Genomic DNA, 14972 nt, shown 5'->3' with positions numbered 1-14972 from the left:
ACACCAGATGTCAAAAAACAATAAAGCAAACATCTTAAAAACATTTAAGGCAAGTATTTTGTGCTTCAATTTATATGCAAAGTCAAACTGCTATTTGTAATTGAGGAATTAAGGTTAAAATAAAGACTTTCAGGCATATGTGGATTCAGAAAATGCAACTTCCACACATCTATGAGGACATGGCATTTGTGGATTTCCTCCAGTAAAACAAAATTGAATTCAAACAAAAGAGAAAAAAGTTGGGGGTTAAAAACAAAACAAAACATGATAAGCAAAGAAACAGGTAAAACTTGATTAAGACTAAATAATTATAGTTACCTAATGTAAAAGTAACAGTTAATTAAAACAAAAAGAATAACAAAGCCTGAAATTGTTTTTAGTCAAATGATTTTACCTGGAGAGGTACTGAGGTGATGGGCATACATTCTGGAGAAGTTATTATATATAGATAGATAAATAGATAGATAGATATGTGCATATAAACATATACATAAATTGTTTATCTCACTGCTTTAACTCACAGTAAGTGCTTTACTTTCAATTTCATACAGCTTTAAAGGAGAAAATTCGATTTTTGTATTTATCAAAGAGGATTATGGGTTAATAAACTTAAAAAACTATCTTTTCATGGTAATTAAACATTTAGTGTGAAGAAAAATAGTTTATACACGGACAAGACACCTCTTTGAATTATGCAGTTCAGTATTTTCTTCCGTCTATGGGCAATACTGAGCCTTCAGTATTTTCTTCCGTCTATGTGCAATAAAATTTCAGTTTCAGGACTAGGTAAATAGTGCTAATTACGTTTAAGGGGTGAGAGCCGGAATCCCCTGAAGCACCTCGTGCAGCTCGGTATTGTTGGTATTTGTGTTTTCATAGCATCTTTCATCTAAGAGAACCAAGCTCTGCATAAATATACCAATATCACATTCCATAAAATGATCCCGTAGCGTTGTATTATTGCCAGCAAGGCATAGGGTGGAGAATTACTGGGTTTTCAGCAAAAGCTTGAGCAAATGGGCAATTTCAGCCACCAACCTGGAGGCCAGACTCAAGGACAGGCTTTATTTGGGAACAAATGGTCTTGGGATCGCCTGCATTCAGTGCCCCATGTTCCAGAATCATCCTCTGATGTGTTCAGTCTGAACCAGTTCTCCACAAAAGTTTATTGTAGGAAACTGTTGCCCTGAAGAAAGGTGAGAGCTTCATCCTTTTCAGAATTCCCTCACTGAGCAGACCCCTTCCTTGTCCTTCTTCGAGGATATGTGAATGTGCTTTCAGCTTCTACCATATATGCCTTTCAGCGCTGCCTGATATGCGACCAACCCTGGGCAGAAGATTTTTCATTCTGTTTGGGGTTTTGTTCTGCTTGTTTGTTTGGTTGATTTTTATCACTCTGTGCCTCAGCTTCCTGACCTGTAACATGTAAGCAATGATAATATCTGCACCACAGGATTCTTCCCGAGACCAACTGCAGGCATCAGAGATGTCGAGCAGGCCCAGGCCAGCAGCCAGCACACGGTGCAAGCAGGCCCCGTGCGTTTGCGGAGCTTCAGCCTCGGCCTCCACCTGCTCTCCGTGACCTGTGAATGGATGGCTTTGCACCAAAATTCACGTACCATATATACCTCAGAAATAGCCCTAAATGTTTGGGAAAAGGTAGCCGCAAAGGAAGCTTTTGGAAATGTTGAATGCTTGTTGATACATCTTAAAAATTAAGAAAATGGCACCTAGATGAAGATCCAGAGGTGCCAAGAATGAAGGTTATAAACCAGCTAGAGTGCTGCCAGGCATTTGGCCTCTTATTCTTGCCTTCTCGTCCTTCTTTACCATCATTTAGAAATTTAAACCTCTGCAAAGACTCATCAGTTCTGTCTGCTGTAGGTCCAACTGCCCTTGACTTTGATGTTTTCTAACATTCTCATTTCCCCTCTGTATTGAAATAATTCAGACCTGAAGTATAAAGCAAAGAACAAATTAGTGGGCCTTCTTTTCTTCCTCCATCCGATTAAAGGAGCCTGGAGAAAAGGTGCAGTGCTGAGAGGGATTGAAATACGCTCTGGACTTCAGTCTCCCCCTGCGTAAAGTGAGGGTTCTGGACTTTACCATCATAGGTTTTCTTCTGGCCTTGATAGTCCATGAAATTTCACATTTTTCTGGTCTTATTTTCAATCTATCAGAAGCCTTCAAAGAAAATTAGATGACTGACTTATTTTTTCTCTTCATTTTTACTGTATCTCCAGTTTTGACTTTAATTTTCAAGTGTCTTATGAAGCCTTTTGCTCCTTCCTATCTGTAGACATTAATTTCTGTCTTGTGGGCAGAGTGCTCAATTCTTATGGCACATGACTCATATCCAAGCTAATTATTTTCAGTAATTGTGAATACTTGTGTATGCTTATTATAAGAACATCTTCAAAGGAAAGCATAAGAATATAAGTTTCTTAAGTGAAACTGCTTTGCAATTATGGACATGAATACTATGACCGGATGGGAAAATACGGTTTTTCCTAGAAACATGTTCTACCGTTAATATCGATTGGTGGCCCAAGAACCTCACTATGCTTCATACTAGTGGTTTCAAGTAATAAGCACCCACTAAGACAAATGTCATGGCAACAGAAAAAGCCAGGGTCTCCCAATAATTTAAGAAAAACTTTGTCAAGTAGATTCCCTGGGGTTACAAACACTGATTTTCTGTGAGAATTGTAATATATAAATATGTATACAATAAACCAATCTCAGGTCATAAAATCCAGAAAATATTAACTATAGATAAAATGAATTAAAACCATTTTGTATCATTTAGTATAATTTTGAGAAGCAAAAAAGGTATTATTATTATTTTTTTCTTTTTTTTTTATTGCATTTTAGGTTTTGGGGTACATGTGATGAACATGCAAGATTGTTGCATAGGTACACACATGGCAGTGTGGTTTGCTGCCTTCCGTCCTCTCGCCTGTATCTGTCATTTCTCCCCATGCTATCTCTTCCCACCTCCCCACCCCCCACCCCTCCCCCATTTCCCCCCAACGGACCCCAGTGTGTAGTGCTCCCCTCCCTGTGTCCATGTGTTCTCATTGTTCAACACCCGCCTATGAGTGAGAATATACGGTGTTTGATTTTCTGCTCTTGTGTCAGTTTGCTGAGAATGATGGTTTCCAGGTTCATCCATGTCCCTACAAAGGACACGAACTCATCGTTTTTGATGGCTGCGTAATATTCCATGGTGTATATGTACCACATTTTCCCTATCCAGTCTATCATCGTTGGGCATTTGGGTTGGTTCCAGGTCTTTGCTATTGTAAACAGTGCTGCAATGAACATTCGTGTGCACGTGTCCTTGTAGTAGAATGATTTATAATCCTTTGGATATATACCCAGTAATGGGATTGCTGGGTCAAATGGGATTTCTATTTTTAGGTCCTTGAGGACTCGCCACACTGTCTTCCACAATGGTTGAATTAATTTACATTCCCACCAACAGTGTAAAAGTGTTCCTATTTCTCCACATCCTCTCCAGCATCTGTTGTTTCCCGATTTTTTAATGATCGCCATTCTAACTGGTGTGAGATGGTATCTCAATATGGTTTTGATTTGCATTTCTCTGATGACCAGTGATGATGAGCATTTTTTCATATGTTTGTTGGCCTCCTGTATGTCTTCTTTTGTAAAGTATCTGTTCATATCCTTTGCCCATTTTTGAATGGGCTTGTTTGTTTTTTTCTTGTAGATCTGCTTTAGTTCTTTGTAAATTCTGGATATCAGCTCCTTGTCAGATGGGTAGGCTGCAAAAATTTTTTCCCATTCTGTTGGTTGCCGATTCACTCTACTGACTGTTTCTTTTGCCGTGCAGAAGGTGTGGACTTTGATTAGGTCCCATTTGTCTATTTTGGCTTTTGTTGCCATTGCTTTTGGCGTTTTGGTCATGAAGTCCTTGCCTACACCTATGTCCTGAATGGTTTTGCCTAGATTTTCTTCTAAGGTTTTTATGGTATTAGGTCTGATGTTTAAGTCTTTAATCCATCTGGAGTTAATTTTGGTGTAAGGTGTCAGGAAGGGGTCCTGTTTCTGCTTTCTGCACATGGCTAGCCAGTTTTCCCAACACCATTTATTAAACAGGGAGTCCTTTCCCCATTGCTTGTTTTTGTCAGATTTATCGAAGATCAGATGGTTGTGGGTATGTTGTATTTCCTCTGAGGCCTCTGTTCTGTTCCATTGGTCTATATCTCTGTTTTGGTACCAGTACCATGCTGTTTTGATTACTGTAGCCTTGTAGTATAGTTTGAAGTCCGGTAGTGTGATGCCTCCTGCTTTGTTCTTTTTGCTTAGAATTGACTTGGCTATGCGGGCTCTCTTTTGGTTCCATATGAAGTTTAAGGTGTTTTTTTCCAGTTCTGTGAAGAAGGTCATTGGTAGCTTGATGGGAATAGCGTTGAATCTGTAAATTACTTTGGGCAGTATGGCCATTTTCACGATGTTGATTCTTCCTAACTATGAACATGGAATGTTTCTCCATCTGTTTGTATCCTCTCTTATTTCATTGAGCAATGGCTTGTAGTTCTCCTTGAAGAGGTCCTTTACGTTCCTTGTTAGTTGTATTCCTAGGTACTTTATTCTCTTTGTAGCAATTGTGAATGGCAGTTCGTTCTTGATTTGGCTCTCTTGAAGTCTATTACTCGTGTATAGGAATGCTTGTGATTTTTGCACGTTGATTTTGTATCCTGAGACTTTGCTGAAGCTGTTTATCAGTTTCAGGAGATTTGGGGCTGAGATAATGGGGTCTTCCAGATATACAATCATGTCATCTGCAAATAGAGACAATTTGATTTCCTCCTTTCCAATTTGGATACCCTTTATTTCTTTTTCTTGCCTGATTGCTCTGTCTAGAACTTCCAGTACTATATTGAATAGGAGTGGTGAGAGAGGGCATCCTTGTCTAGTGCCAGATTTCAAGGGGAATGCTTCCAGTTTTTACCCATTCAGTATGATATTGGCTGTTGGTTTGTCGTAAATAGCTTTTATTGTTTTGAGATACGTTCCGTCAATACCTAGTTTATTGAGGGTTTTTAGCATAAAGGGTTGTTGAATTTTGTCAAAAGCCTTCTCTGCATCAATTGAGATAATCATGTAGTTTTTGTCTTTGGTTCTGTTTATGTGGTGAATTATGTTTATGGACTTGCGTATGTTGAACCAGCCTTGCATCCCCGGGATGAATCCTACTTGATCATGGTGGATGAGCTTTTTGATATGCTGTTGCAATCGGTTTGCCAGTATTTTATTGAAGATTTTTGCATCTATGTTCATCATGGATATTGGCCTGAAATTTTCTTTTCTTATTGAGTCTCTGCCGGGTTTTGGTATCAGGATGATGTTTGTCTCGTAAAATGATTTGGGAAGGATTCCCTCTTTTTGGATTGTCTGGAATAGTTTCAGAAGGAATGGTATCAGCTCCTCTTTGTATGTCTGGTAGAATTCAGCTGTGAACCCATCTGGACCTGGGCTTTTTTGGGTGGTAGGCTCTTTATTGCTGCCTCGACTTCAGACCATGTTATTGGTCTATTCAGGGTTTCGGCTTCTTCCAGGTTTAGGCTTGGGAGGATGCAGGTGTCCAGGAATTTATCCATTTCTTCCAGGTTTACTAGTTTATGTGCATAGAGTTGTTTGTAATAATCTCTGATGATGGTTTGGATTTCTGTGGAATCTGTGGTGATATCCCCTTTATCGTTTTTTATTGCATCAATTTGGTTATTCTCTCTTTTCTTTTTTATTAATCTGGCTAGTGGTCTGTCTATTTTGTTGATCTTTTCAAAAAACCAGCTCCTGGACTTATTGATTTTTTGAAGAGTTTTTTGTGTCTCTATTTCCTTCAGTTCTGCTCTGATCTTAGTTATTTCCTGACTTCTGCTAGGTTTTGAGTTTTTTTGATCTTGCTCCTCTAGCTCTTTCAATTTTGATGATAGGGTGTCAATTTTAGATCTCTCCTTTCTTCTCATGTGGGCACTCATTGCTATATATTTTCCTCTAGAGACTGCTTTAAATGTGTCCCAGAGATTCTGGTATGTTGTGTCTTCATTCTCATTGGTTTCGAAGAACATCTTTATTTCTGCCTTCATTTCATTGTTTATCCAGTCAACATTCAAGAGCAAGTTGTTCAGTTTCCATGAAGCTGTGTGGTTCTGAGTTAGTTTCTGCATTCTGAGCTCTAACTCGATTGCACTGTGGTCTGAGAGACTGTTTGTTATGATTTCTGTTCTTTTGCATTTGCTGAGGAGTGATTTATTGCCAATTATGTGGTCAATTTTAGAGTAGGTGTGATGTGGTGCTGAGAAGAATGTATATTCTGTGGATTTGGGGTGGAGAGTTCTGTAAATGTCTATTAGGTTTGCTTGTTCCAGGTCTGTATTCAGGTCCTGGATATCCTTGTTGATTTTCTGTCTGGATGATCTGTCTAATATTGACAATGGGGAGTTAAAGTCTCCCACTATTATTGTGTGGGAGTCTAAGTCTCTTTGTAAGTCATTAAGAACTTGCCTTATGTATCTGGGTGCTCCTGTATTGGGTGCATATATATTTAGGATCGTTAGCTCCTCTTGTTGCAGTGATCCTTTTACCATTATGTAATGTCCTTCTTTGTCTCTTTTGATCTTTGTTGCTTTAAAATCTATTTTATCAGAGATGAGAATTGCAACTCCTGCCTTTTTTTGCTCTCCATTTTCTTGGTAGATCTTCCTCCATCCCTTTATTTTGAGCCTTTGTGTATCCTTGCATGTAAGATGGGTTTCCTGGATACAGCACACTGATGGGTTTTGGCTTTTTATCCAATTTGCCAGTCTGTGTCTTTTGATTGGGGCATTTAGTCCATTGACATTTAGGGATAGTATTGTTATGTGTGAATTTGATACTGTCATTTTGATGCTACCTGGATGTTTTGTTGGTTAGTTGATGCAGATTAAAAATATGGAACACTTCACGAATTTGCATGTCATCCTTGCGCAGGGGCCATGCTAATCTTCTCTGTATCGTTTCGATTTTAGTATATGTGCTGCCGAAGCGAGCACAAAAGGTATTATTTTAAATTTGTGAAGCGAGTCATTTCTGCCATTGTAGGCAAAATATATTTTCTGTTGCATTCTGAAAAATAGTGGAATTGGAAGAAGGTCTTTTGCCCACGGTTAGACAAACAGTGATAGCTGAGAAGATAAGCTACTAGTACGTACTGGACATAAAACCTGTCTCATAAATTTGAGAGAGCTCTGTGATAAATCCCTTCTCTGGCTAATAAAATGTTGTCATTTTTATGTCTTCAGGGTTACATAAGTGGGCTCCACTTTCAGAGATGCAGCCTCACTAAAAGAATTCCTTTGGTCTTTTTTTAATAATGTGAAAAATTTTAAAGTATGAAAAGCATAAGTAATGCTGTTTTCCTGCTCCGCTTCTCATTTGGGTAGCAACTGAGTAAAATGTTTCCCTTTATCTCTTTGAACCACAAATATTGTGTTGATGTGAAATGGAACATTGACATTAAAAACCATTTTGGCTGCTTGCATTCTGATTTGCTGTAAGATTAAGCCTGGACATGTGCACTCTCTGGACATTGCATTTATTTATGGACGCGTAATCAGTTAATAGCAAGCACAGCTGGGAGCTCAATGTTCTGAATTAAACATGGTAAACTTAACAAATTCTAAGAGTTTGGAGGATCTGAACAGCTCTTATTAAGCTTCCCACTATCATGTACATTTCTAAAGGAAGAGAGGAATGAAAGTATATATATTTTTCTGCTCTTTGCTTTATTTATGTGGGAGAGTAAGAGATGTGGACCACAGCACGCAGTGCTTCAGAGTGAGAGAACCTGGCAGGACGCCTTGCTTGCCTGAAGGCCGGAGTGTGCCAGGGCTTAGGTCTCCAGTCTGTTCTCTGCCACTCACCCTTAGGGATCTCACCCATTCTCACTGCTTCACAACTGTCTACACACCAGTAGCACCGTAGCTCCTAACTCTCCCCTGAAATCCAGACTCCAAGTCCAACAGCCTAATGTAGTCTTCATTTGAATTAATGAACGTCTCAAACAAAATGTGACCAAAATAGAGCTCCTGATGGCCTCCCAAACCAACTTTCTCCCTCCTTTCCCTTCTGGGTCAATAATACTCCATTGACCTACTTTCCCAGGCCAGAACCCTAGGAGGAGTCATACTGGACTTTGCCCTCTCACTCCTCATATCCAGATCATCTCCAAATGGTCCCAGCTCTACCTTCAAAGTAAACAAAAAGATGCTATTCCTTCTTCCTTACCATGCTCATGCAAGCCAGCATCCTTCTCCCTGGACCTCAACACTTGCTGAATTGTCCTCGTTCACACTCCTGCCTACCTGGTCTATCCACTACACAGTAGCCACACTGAGCCTTTAAAATTACTGGCATTACTCTCATCTTAACCCTGGGGGGTGAATCCCAAAGCTGTCACTTGGTTCACAAGCGGACCTGAGGAACACACACACACACACACACATACACATACACACACACACACACACACACACACATTCTCCTCTTCACACTTCCTTTACTGCACTGTCCCTGAGTGTGCAGGCTCAGAAATGAACCCTGTCTGGAATGATGGTTGCCACTATGAAGCCATTGGTGTATGACAGCTACCATTACCATAAATATTAATTTATATCTTTTGGTCATTAGCACCTCATGGGAAGAATTAGGTTTGATTAAGTAAAATTCAGTTTCCTTAATCAAAATAAAATTTGATTAAGTAAATGACTAAAAAAATACTTTACAGTACCAACTGTGTAAATGGAATGTAGATTTGTGAGGAACCCCACAGAGGCCTTCCTCCATCCTGATCCCACTGTGTGGGAGCCTCTGTGACTTTCCTTTCTATGCTCCTGCCGCCTGGACAGTGGCTTGAGCTTTCTGTATATTCTGATATTGCTGCTGCTGTTGTTCTAAATGAAACAATGAAGACAGAGTGCGACCTGTGGATTTCTCTAAAAAATTTCAATTCTTTTGAGCCTCGTGGATTAAGGGTCAATGTACAAAGAAAATAGAGTTGAACAAAGACATGTTTTCCCCATATCCTAATAAAATGGAATTGAGCGAGGCAGCATGGCTTCTGAAACAGAAATCTTTCTCTGTTTGTAGGGCAGTTGCCCAGGGAGTAATGTTTGCATTCACAGGATGCTGACGCACGATTCACTGACAAGACGTTGCTTGGTGGTTAGGTTACCACTCCTTGGTGACTTGGCAGAGAGGAGGCCTGTGGAGAGGAATGGAGCCTGGGATTCATCCAGCAGCTCTGCTCCTTCGAGATTACATAGCTGCCTGCGTAATCAGGAGCAGATACTTATCCCAACCCAGGGTCCTGATTTGAAACCCAACATCAAAGCATTCTTCTTTAAACCTGTCTGTCCAGCAAGCATATCAGAGGTGACAAAGAGAGAGGAAACAATGCAAAAAAGTGCAATTTGTTTGATAGTCGATTCTTTTAGTAAATTTTAATTTCACGTCTGTATTAGTCAGAGTTCTCTAGAGGGACAGACCTAATAGGATAGCTGTATATATAAAGGGGTGTTTACTAAGGAATATTGACTCACACGATCACAGGGTGAGGTCCCACCATAGGCAATCTGCAAGCTGAGGAGCCAGGAAGCCAGTCTGCATCCCAAAAGCTCAAACGTAGGGAGGCTGACTGTGTAGCCTTCAGTCTGTGGTTAAAGATCCAAGAGCAGAACTTGCAAGTCTGATGTCCAAGGGCAGGAAGTGTCCAGCATGTGAGAGAGATGAGGCTGGAAGACTAAGCCAGTCTAGTCTTTCCATGTTCTTCTGCCTGCGTTTATTCTGTCTGTGCTGACAGCTGCATAGATGGTGTCCACCCAGATGGAGGTGGGTCTGCCTCTCCAAGCCCACTGACTCAAATGTTAATCTCCTTTGGCAACACCCTCATAGACACACCCAGGAACAATACTTTGCTTCCTTAAGTCCCTTCAGGTTGACACCCAGTGTTAACCATCACAATGTCCATTAATGAATATCTCTTCCCACCTTCACCTCTTTTAAAAATCACTTTAACCCTACTGAGAGTTCCAGCCCTGAGAGAAGATATGCCAACATTTATCGCACACATAAATCCTAGTCTCTGATGAAATAGACTTTAAACCAACAAAGATTGAAAGAGACAAAGAAGGGCATTACATATTGGTAAAGGGATGAATGCAACAAGAAGAGCTAACTATCCTAAATATATATGCACCCAATACAGGAATATTCAGATACGTAAAGCAAGTTCTTAATGACCTACAAAGAAACTTAGACTCCCATAATAATAGTGGGAGACCTTAACACTTCACTGTCAATATTAGAGAGATCGACGAGACAGAAAATTAACAAGCATATCTAGGACTTGAACTCAGAGATGGACCAAGCAAATCTAATAGGCATCTACAGAACTCTCCACCCCAAATCCACAGAATATACATTCTTCTCAGCACCACATCACACTTATTCTAAAACTGACAACATAATTGTAACTAAAACACTCCTCAGCAAATGCAAAAAAAAACAGAAATCATAACAGTCTCTCAGACCACAGTGCAATTGAATTAGAACTCAGGATTAACAAACTGACTCAAAATCATACAACTATGTGGAAACTAAACAACCTGCTCCTGAATGACTACTGGATAAATAATGAAATGAAGGCAGAAATAAAGATGTTCTTCGAAACCAGTGAGAATGAAAACACAATGTCCCAAATCTCTAAGACACATTTAAAGCAGTGTCTAGAGGGAAATTCATAGCTCTAAATGCCCACATGAGAAGTGAGGAAAGACTAACATTGACACCCTAATGTCACATTAAAAGAACTAGAGGAGCAAGATCAACAAATTCAAAAGCTAGTGGAAGACAAGTAATAACTAAGATCAGAGCAGAACTGAAGGAGATAGAGACACAAAAAAACCCTTCAAAAAATCAATAAATCCAGGAGCTGGTTTTTTCAAATGATCAACAACATAGATAGACCACTAGCCAGACTAATACAAAAGAAAAGAGAGAATATTCAAATAGATGCAATAAAAAATGATAAAGGGGATATCACCACCGAGCACAGAGAAATACAAAGTATAATCAGAGATTACTACAAACACCTCTATGCAGATAAACCAGTAAATACAGAAGAAATGGATAAATTCCTGGACACTTACACCCTCCCAAGACTAAGCCAGGAAGAAGCTGAATTTCTGAATAGACCAATAGCAAGGTCTGAAGTTGAGGCAAAAATTAATAGCCTACCAACCAAAATAAGTCCAGGACCAGAAGGGTTCACAGCCGAATTCTACCAATGTACAAAGAGGAGCAGGTATCCTTCCTTCTGAAACTATTTCAAACAATGCAAAAAGAGAGACTCCTCCCTAACTCATTTTATGAGACCAACATCATCCTGATACCAAAAGCTGGCAGAGACATAACTAAAAAAGAAAATAGAAAATTTCAGACCAATATCCATAATGAATATTGATGCAAAAATCTTTAATAAAATAATGGCAAACCAATTGCAATAGTGTATCAAAAAGTTTATCCATCATGATCAAGTGGGCTTCATTCCAGGGATGCAAGGCTGGTTCAATATTCACAAATCTATAAACATAATCCATAACATAAACAGAATCAAAGACAAAAACCACATGATTATCTCAATAGATGCAGAAAAGGCCTTCAGCAAAATTCCACTGCCCTTTATGCTAAAAATTCTCAATAAACTAGGCATGGATGAATTGTATCTCAAAAAAATAAGAGCTATTTATGACAGACCCACAGCCTATATTATACTGAATGGGCAAAAGCTGGAAGCATTCCCTTTTTTATTTTTAATTTTATTTTTTTTATTGCATTTTAGGTTTGGAGGTACATGTGAAGAACATGCAAGATTGTTGCATAGGTACACACATGGCAGTGTAATTTGCTGCCTTCCTCCCCATCACCTATATCTGGCATTTCTTCCCATGCTATCTCTCCCCAACTCCCCAACCCACCACTGTCCCTCCCCTATTTCCTCCTGACAGACCCCAGTGTGTGATGCTCCCCTCCCTGTGTCCATGTGTTCTTATTGTTCAACACCTGCCTATGAGTGAGAACATGCAGTGTTTGATTTTCTGTTCTTTTGTCAGTTTGCTGAGAATAATGGTTTCCAGGTTCATCCATATCCCTACAAAGGACATGAACTCATTGTTTTTGATGGCTGCATAATATTCCATGGTGTATATGTGCCACATTTTCCCTGTAGTCTGTCATTGATGGGCATTTGGGTTGGTTCCAAGTCTTTGCTATTGTAAACTGTGCTGCAATGAACATTCGTGTGCATGTGTCCTTATAGTAGAATGATTTATAATCCTTTGGATATATACCCAGTAACGGGATTGCTGGGTCAAATGGAATTTCTATTTCTAGGTCCTTGAGGAATTGCCACACTGTCTTCCACAATGGTTGAACTAATTTACACTACCACCAACAGTGTAAAAGTGTTTCTATTTCTCCACATCCTCTGCAGCATCTGTTGTCTCCAGATGTTTTAATGATCACCATTCTAACTGGCGTGATATGGTATCTCAATGTAGTTTTGATTTGCATTTCTCTAATGACTAGTGATGATGAGCATCTCTAATGACCAGTAATGATGAGCATTTTTTCATGTATTTGTTGGCCTCATGTATGTCTTCTTCTGTAAAGTGTCTGTTCATATCCTTCACCCACTTTTTAATACGCTTGTTTGTTTTTTTCTTGTAAATCTGTTTTAGTTCTTTGTAGATTCTGGACATCAGCCCTTTGTCAGATGGGTAGACTGCAACAATTTTTTCCCATTCTGTTGGTTGTCAATTCACTCTAATGACTGTTTCTTTTGCCATGCAGAAGCTGTGGAGTTTGATTAGGTCCCATTTGTCTATTTTGGCTTTTGTTGCCAATGCTTTTGGTGTTTTGGTCATGAATTCCTTGCCTATGCCTATGTCCTGAATGGTTTTGCCTAGATTTTCTTCTAGGGTTTTTATGGTGTTAGGTCTCACGTTTAAGTATTTAATCCATCTAGAGTTAATTTTAGTGTAAAGTGTCAGGAAGCGGTCCGTTTTCTGCTTTCTGCACATGGCTAGCCAGTTTTCCCAATACCATTTATTAAACAGGAAATCCTTTCCCCATTGCTTGTTTTTGTCAGGTTTGTCAAAGATAGGATGGTTGTAGATGTGTTGTGTTGCCTCCAAGGCCTCTGTTCTGTTCCATTGGTCTTTATCTCTGTTTTGGTGCCAGTACCATACTGTTTTGATTACTGTAGCCTTGTAGTATAGTTTGAAGTCCAGTAGTGTGATGCCTCCCATTTTGTTCTTTTTGCTTAGAATTGACTTATCTATGTGGGCTCTCTTTTGGTTCCATATGAAGTTTAAGGTGCCTTTTTCCAGTTCTGTGAAGAAGGTCATTGGCAGCTTGATGGGGATAGCATTGAACCTGTAAATTACTTTGAACACTATGGCCGTTTTCTCAATATTGATTCTTCCTAACCATAAGCATGGAATGTTTCTCCATCTGTTTGTGTCCTCTCTTATTTTATTGAGCAGTGGTTTGTAGTTCTCCTTGAAGAGGTCCTTTACGTTCCTTGTTAGTTGTATTCCTAGGTATTTTATTCTCTTTGTAGCAATTGCAAATGTCAGTTCATTCTTGATTTGTCTCTCTTTAAGTCTGTTATTGGTATATAGGAATGCTTGTGATTTTTGCACATTGATTTTGTAGCCTGAGACGTTGCTGAAGTTGCTTATCAGTTTCAGGAGATTTTGGGCTGAGACAATGGAGTCTTCTAGATATATGATCTTGTGGTCTGCAGATAGAGACAATTTGACTTCCTCCTTTCCTATTTGAATACTCTTTGTTTCTTTTTCTTGCCTGATTGCTCTGGCTAGAACTTCCAGTAATATATTGAATAGGAGTGGTGAGAGAGGGCATCCTTGTCTAGTGCCAGATTTCAAAGGGAATGCTTCCAGTTTTTCTCATTCATTATGATATTGGCTGTTGGGGTTTGTTGTAAATAGCTTTTATTATTTTTAGATACATTCTATCAATACCTAGTTTATTGAGGCTTTTTAACATAAAGGCTGTTGAATTTTGTCAAAGGCCTTCTCTGTGTCAATCGAGATAATCATGTGGTTTTTGTCTTTGGTTCTATTTATGTGGTGAATTATGTTTATAGACTTAATATATGTATGTTGAACCAGACTTGCATCCCTGGGATGAATCCTACTTAATCATGGTGGCTAAAATCGACACCCTATCATCAAAATTGAAAGAGCTAGAGGAGCAAGATCAAAAAAACTCAAAACCTAGCAGAATACAAGAAATAACTAAGATCAGAGCAGAACTGAAGGAGATAGAGACAGAAAAAAACCTTCAAAAAATCAATAAATCCAGGAGCTGGTTTTTCAAAAAGATCAACAAAATAGACAGACCACTAGGCAGATTAATAAAAAAGAAAACAGAGAATAATCAAATAGATACAATGAAAAACAATAAAGGGGATATCACCACAGATTCCACAGAAATATAAACCATCATCAGAGATTATTACAAACAACTCTATGCACATAAACTAGTAAACCTGGAAGAAATGGATAAATTCCTGGACATTTGCATCCTCCCAAGCCTAAACCAGGAAGAAGTCAAAACCCTGAATAGACCAATAACAAGGTCTGAAGTTGAGGCAGCAATTAAGAGCCTACCACCCAAAAAACGCCCAGGACCAGATGGGTTCACAGCTGAATTCTACCAGACATACAAAGAGGAGCTGGTACCATTCCTTATGAAACTATTCCAAACAATTCAAAAAGAGGGAATCTTTCCCAAATTATTTTATGAGACCAACACCATCCTGATACCAAAACCTGGCAGAGACTCAGCAGGAAAAGAAAACTTCAGGTCAATATATA

The 14972-nt window shown here is 39.1% G+C and overlaps 1 protein-coding gene and 1 non-coding gene across 2 annotated transcripts in view; one reads left to right on the top strand and one right to left on the bottom strand.

Moving 5' to 3' along the window:
* Positions 1-14972, top strand: part of ADCY2 (adenylate cyclase 2) — a 445240-nt gene that overhangs the window by 245728 nt on the left and 184540 nt on the right. The window lies entirely within an intron of this gene.
* Positions 6955-7061, bottom strand: LOC120365580 (U6 spliceosomal RNA). The gene has a single exon (XR_005580470.1). It is a non-coding gene; the product is annotated as a U6 spliceosomal RNA (small nuclear RNA).

This window comes from Saimiri boliviensis, chromosome 1 (assembly GCF_048565385.1).
Source record: "Saimiri boliviensis isolate mSaiBol1 chromosome 1, mSaiBol1.pri, whole genome shotgun sequence".
Lineage (NCBI taxonomy): Eukaryota > Metazoa > Chordata > Mammalia > Primates > Cebidae > Saimiri > Saimiri boliviensis.
This window is presented reverse-complemented; position numbering and strand designations above follow the sequence as displayed.